At 42.5% G+C, this 5,622-nt stretch overlaps 1 long non-coding RNA gene across 1 annotated transcript; it reads right to left on the bottom strand.

Annotated features, from left to right (window-relative positions):
* Positions 1 to 1,057: 1,057 nt before the first annotated feature.
* LOC108492726 lies at positions 1,058 to 3,387 on the bottom strand. The gene is made up of 3 exons (XR_001873204.1): positions 2,990 to 3,387; positions 1,300 to 1,533; positions 1,058 to 1,142 (listed from the first exon to the last, which is right to left on the bottom strand). It is a non-coding gene; the product is annotated as an uncharacterized LOC108492726 (long non-coding RNA).
* Positions 3,388 to 5,622: the final 2,235 nt, after the last annotated feature.

The raw sequence follows: 5,622 nt of genomic DNA, 5'->3' as shown, positions 1-5,622 counted from the left end.
TCATCTGATAAGCATCATCTCCAGCAGAATCGGCTCAGATGCTGCTGCTGGTTTCTTCCAACATTACTATGAATTCAGCTGGTTTTAAGCAAATACATTTTAAATTATTGTGTGTCTCTGCTTTTGCCCACTTGCCACTGTAAAAAAAAAACCCTGTAGAACACAGAAAGCTCTTTCAGTCCTCCTGCACAGAGCACCTTTCTTTCCACTGGGGTCTCTAACTTTGACAGAATTAGCCTCGAATTAAACAAGATCTATCCTGGCCAGCAAAAAAAGGACTTCTGCTGGGGGACAGGATTCAGAAGTGCTCAATAACATCAGGATTTACAGACCAGTCAGAGCCCACAGCACCAGCTGCTATATGGATGGAGTAAACAGCCCCTGCTCCACAGATTTTTAAAAGCAGCAGCTAAAAGCAATAGGGAGAAGGAAGGGAATAATTAACCATATCATTATACCTCCATATAGTGTCTGATGGAAATTGCCATCTCTCAGTAAACTGATTTCCATTATGATTATCTGAGGATTGAGGGGAATGAGAGTTTATTTCATGCTTTCAAGAAAAAGCCTGGATTTACTTATGAGTGCAGCACATAGGTAGCAGAGATTGCAGCATTTGGGGAGCGATGATGGCCCTGTACAGTGTAATGAAGCATTAAAAAACAAGGAAAGCTGTTGCTGCAGTTCAGGAACAGATCAAAGGCCGGGAGCACCCCAGGAGTAAAAGGAGTAGCTGATAACAGGGTACAGTAACAGAGCTGATACATGGGTGCGACTCAACCCTGAAGCACCTTGCTGGTGCAGATAGCGAGCCTTGGAAATGAGTCACTGAGAGATCAAACGCACTGTAAATGGGACAACAGGGCTGTTCGTGCCAGCAGGCAGATGAGGTAGGAGAAATCCAAGGCTTTAGGCTGTCACAACCTTGAAGAACCTCTTCATATTTCTGAAAAATTAAGCCTTGTGTTTAAACCAAAAATATTCACATGCTTCCACCCCTCCTGCAGTCCCACCTGCAGGTCCCGAAGCACCACAATGAGGCCTCTCACTGGCCCAGGAGCTGCTGCCTCCCACCCAGAGCTGAGTTCCAGTTTCAGCTGCCCTTCGATCAGCACTTAATAATCTGCACGAAATGCCAGAATCTGCCAGAATAAGACATGGAGAAAACATGTGAAAATGCAACTGAAGCAATGGTAATGTTAAAGAAATTCAAAAAGGGGAAGAGGTTCTTCCATCACAGCCCCTCTGCCTAAATACCTCCAGATTTTTAGTCAGGATATTGACTTTCACCTCTCTCACCTCCAAACTCCTGCATGGGGCTGCTGGTGCCAAGCAGTTGCAGTGCTCTAGTACAAAACCCTGGCAGCAGGAACACAGCTTTGGGTTTCCAAATTGCTGAGAGCAAACAAGGTGCTGTTTTGACCAGGAGGCAGAGGTGCCTTTTAACAACAGGAGAGGGTTGTGGACCAGTCTTCTTTGACACAAACCATTTCTTGTGCTGATTTAAGCCTAGCACCACTCAGGCCAGTGTTGCTGTGGAACGGAGTAAAATAAAAAATAAAAGGCAACAGCTCTGTAAAATGGTTTCCATTTGGCAATTCTCTCCTCAGACTCCTTCCAACCTATTTTGTTTCACTAATTAGAGCTTTAAAAAAATCCTCCAAGATTCACAGACTTGTTTCTCAGGCTCCAATGCAGAATTTAGACAATAAGAAGCAGAAGAAGCAGGTCTTGCTTTAAAGGTCAACCTAATTCAAAAGGAATCTGCATAGGGCAAGGAGTTCCCTGTTGCTCTATCACATTGCACCACATCTCAGCATACACCAGGGAAATGCCAACTGCTTTTGTTTCTGGATATCAGATACACTCACACAGCACGGAGAACAGCCTTCACTCTCACAATACTGCGTGTTACTACAAGCTCTGTCAACACTGCCCTTAGTTAGGCTGAGGTAGTCTTTAAGTTGAGCATATCTCACCAGTGTTGGATTCACTGTACTGTCTTCTACCTGCCTAAACAACCTCCACGTTGCTCCCCTCCACAGCCTCTTGCTTGTTTGCACTGAATTCACACTCCTCGTCACAGCTCTACTGATTATGAGACTGCAAAGTCTGTGAATGTTGGGTTGGCATAACATCAGCTGTGGAACTCACAGAGTCACACCACGTCTCCCTGTAGCAGCGTGTTAACATCAATGCCTCTGTACCACAGAACTGAGGGATCCCTGTAAAGGGACCAGCAAGCAAGGCTGGCACAATTTGAGAACAAAATAAATGCACCCAAAGGCTATCCTGTAAAACCATGTGGTGTCTCACAGACTTGTTCAGTGCAACAAGAAGTTTCCATTTCAGATTATTTCATTTCTAAAATGTCAGTGCATGAGTTTGTCCCTGCAGAACTGGAGCTCTACAGTCTACAATTATGTCAGGTTTCCTCATCTAATTTGGCTGAAGGAGAGAGTGAGCATTCAAGCGTTTGCCTCTGGGTGGGTCTCTCAGGGTGCTGCTGCAGCTAGACACTGAATATCCTGTTTGTATCTTTCCTCCCCTTCACAAGCAGCTCAGCCAGAGCCTCTCCAGCATCAGAAATAATTCAGTCCTCGCAGTTCATCTGTAACTGAACTCACATGTCAACACGTCATTTATCTAAAAGGACAGTAAAGAACTGTAACCATAACAGGGAGAGAAATGATCTTTTGAAGAAGTGATTTTACCTACAACCACACACGTTAAAAATGGATTAGTCATAACTGCAGGTTTTTTCAGGGCTCTCTTCCAAATCTAACTCTATTGAATGGCTTCACTCTGCATTTCTGTATCTAAGTGCTTTCAGGTTGTTTTAAAGTTCAGCCTTAGCTGTCATTTCCCACAGCCTGTGTAGCTTGTTTCAGGAAGAATGAACAATCTCCTTGCAATTGTTTCATTTTCTAGCCCAGAGCTGTGGAGACCCACGAGATGGTCTGAGTTGAAGAGCTGAAAACAAACCTACACAGTGAAGCAGAGGGGGCAGATCTGCTCAGCCCTTGGAGTCAGCTCAGCTCCTTTCAGTTGTGTTTCCCTTAACATACTGTTCCACTCTTTCCACACTCACGTCATGCTGCTTCCATTCAAAGGAAACAGTATGAAACTTCATTTTTGTATTCAGGAGGCCAGCGGGTACTCAGCTTCTGCTGCAGGAAAACGGTCGTGGTTCAGCTCCTGTTCCCTTTGGATGCTGGAATAACAACAGGGACAGACTGGCTGGAGGAGACACAGCAACACCACAAGATCTGTTCACCTTCTTCCCTTCTTCTTCAGTCCCATGATAGTTTGTAGCAGTTGCAAAAAATAATACATGTTGAGGAGCTAATGATATCCCTCTGTCCCTCATAATGTTTTAAGATACCCATCTTAAAAGCACTGTATTAGAGCTAAATATTGTAATTATGATTACTAGAGTGCACGAGTCCCAGCTGGAAAACAGGGTAAACTGCCTCTTTGCAAATCACTGCTGACAGCAGGCTTGGCCTTGGCGGTTGCCCCAGCACAAATCTCCTTTCGTGCTAGCCAAAAGCTGTGAAGGCAGCAAAAATTCCTACTATAGATGAAGTCTAAAAGTATATTGCAGGAATCTGTCAGCTGGTGCTTGTGAACAGACTCACAAGACTGTGTTTGCTAAAATCTTTGTTTTGTGTGAGGCTGCACAGTTACCCAAGCAGTCAAAAGCATCTGTGCATCTACTTTGTTAGCTGTCATTGCAACTGTACTTTGCAGGGGGGTTACATAGTTTTTCACAATACAAATGTTTTTAACCTCCTCTGCTAAAAGCAACCAAACATCAATATATACATATAAAAAATGTGCTTTTCAATAATTCAGAGGGATTTGTGCTATCTGGTCCCCGAGGCACTTCTTTAAAACCCACCTATTACGTTTGGCTATAAATAAACCAGAAGCAGGAAACTGGATGAGACTGGGTGGGACATGGGATGGAAGGAAGGAAGGAAGGAAAGATAAAGTCATTCCAGAAAACCTAAATTAATTCTTTGCAATACTATACAGAAGCTGGGTTTCAAAATATCTCAGATATTCTTTCCTCAGATAGTGAAGAGATTCTCTGCCCCAACAGCCAGCTATACTAAGCAGCAAGTGCCTTGTCCATCCAAAACATAAGATTAGGGAAACCTTTGTAAACATGTTCCTCTTGTCAATGTTTAGTATGTCTAGGGGTACAGGGACAAGATACTTCTCCCCAGGAAGTCATCTTCTTGTCTTTCTTCATTGGGTGATGAGATTTCCTGCAAGACACCACCAATTGCTTTGCCGACTCTTCTGTTAGTCAAATTCAAGCCTATAAAAAAAAGCATTTACCCTGCAGCCTGTGGAGAGTGTTTCTGTTCATCTGGCAGATAGGACAGAAGCTCTTCTTATAATCATGAGATCCAACTATATTAGGTACCTAATCCCAAACCACTGACATCAATCAGAAAAAAAGAGCATTCTTCCCTTCTAAATGAAGGAGCTGGGATTCATACAGGCTCACACACACTCTTCATTCATGTAACAACTGCAAAGGAATTTTTTCTAGATACTGTAACCCCAGTTTTCATACAACTCCTTTGGTGCTTATGTACTATAGGGTGGTGGAGCCCTGTCATTAATTTTTTTCCTAATTTTCCATATTTTGTCATTATTTATAAACAGTAAGTTTTAGCTCATAGTAAGCTTCTCTCAGTAATATATTCCTATGGTACTTCTAACAAAATATGAGAAAGATACCCTTTAATCCTGAATAAAACATATATATGAAATCAAAGATTTGGGGGCAACACAATGAACTTTAAATTCTCTTCTACCATAGCCTCTGAGTATACATGTAACCATCATGGCTAGGACAGTACAACAAAGAAGGAAACAAAATCAGGGTGGCAAAGGATGTTTTCCAATTACATCTGAGATTATGGCTGGAATTCTGCAACAAATGTAAATAAAAAGGGAAACCTCCAAGTTCAACAAGCCAGGGAGTCACCTCTTAGTTTGGCCATGTGTATGTTCCACCAGAACAATACAGCTGTTTCCCTTTGAGGGGACATGCTGCATTCACTGTTTAAATAATGAGAGAGCTGTAAACACAGGACTGGCTTCGACACAAGCTTATGAAGAAAAGCATAAAAGCATTTTCAGTTAAAGACAAATTATTCAAACACTCCTAGAGAAATATATCTGCAGAAATCATTGCAATTGTCCATCAAACTCCATTTTTAGGCTACATGGCCACATCATGGTCAAGCAAAAAGCCAGGTTCATTGTCACAGCATGACCACTTACTCTAACGTTTTTTTCTGTTCAAAAGTATCTGCTTTCTGTAACACGGGGGTTCCTCGTATCTGGACATGTTTCAGGATACACATATGATGCAGTCATGTATTACTTCCACGAAGTAATACAATCAAATAACTAGTAAACGTGTGTCACATCAAACTGACAACTCCACAGGTACAAACTCCAACTTATCAAAAGGCTGATCTTGAGGAGATTTGTTCCCTTCTTCAATTTCCTTACTGCCCTTGTCTCCTTGCATCTCCTGGTGCCCCATAGGGAAAGACTCACTTTCTGCTTTCCTTGTTCTCAGTTAGACAAGTT

Source organism: Lepidothrix coronata, unplaced genomic scaffold (genome assembly GCF_001604755.1).
Source record: "Lepidothrix coronata isolate B3197 unplaced genomic scaffold, Lepidothrix_coronata-1.0 Scaffold12, whole genome shotgun sequence".
In the NCBI taxonomy this organism is placed as follows: domain Eukaryota; kingdom Metazoa; phylum Chordata; class Aves; order Passeriformes; family Pipridae; genus Lepidothrix; species Lepidothrix coronata.
This window is presented reverse-complemented; position numbering and strand designations above follow the sequence as displayed.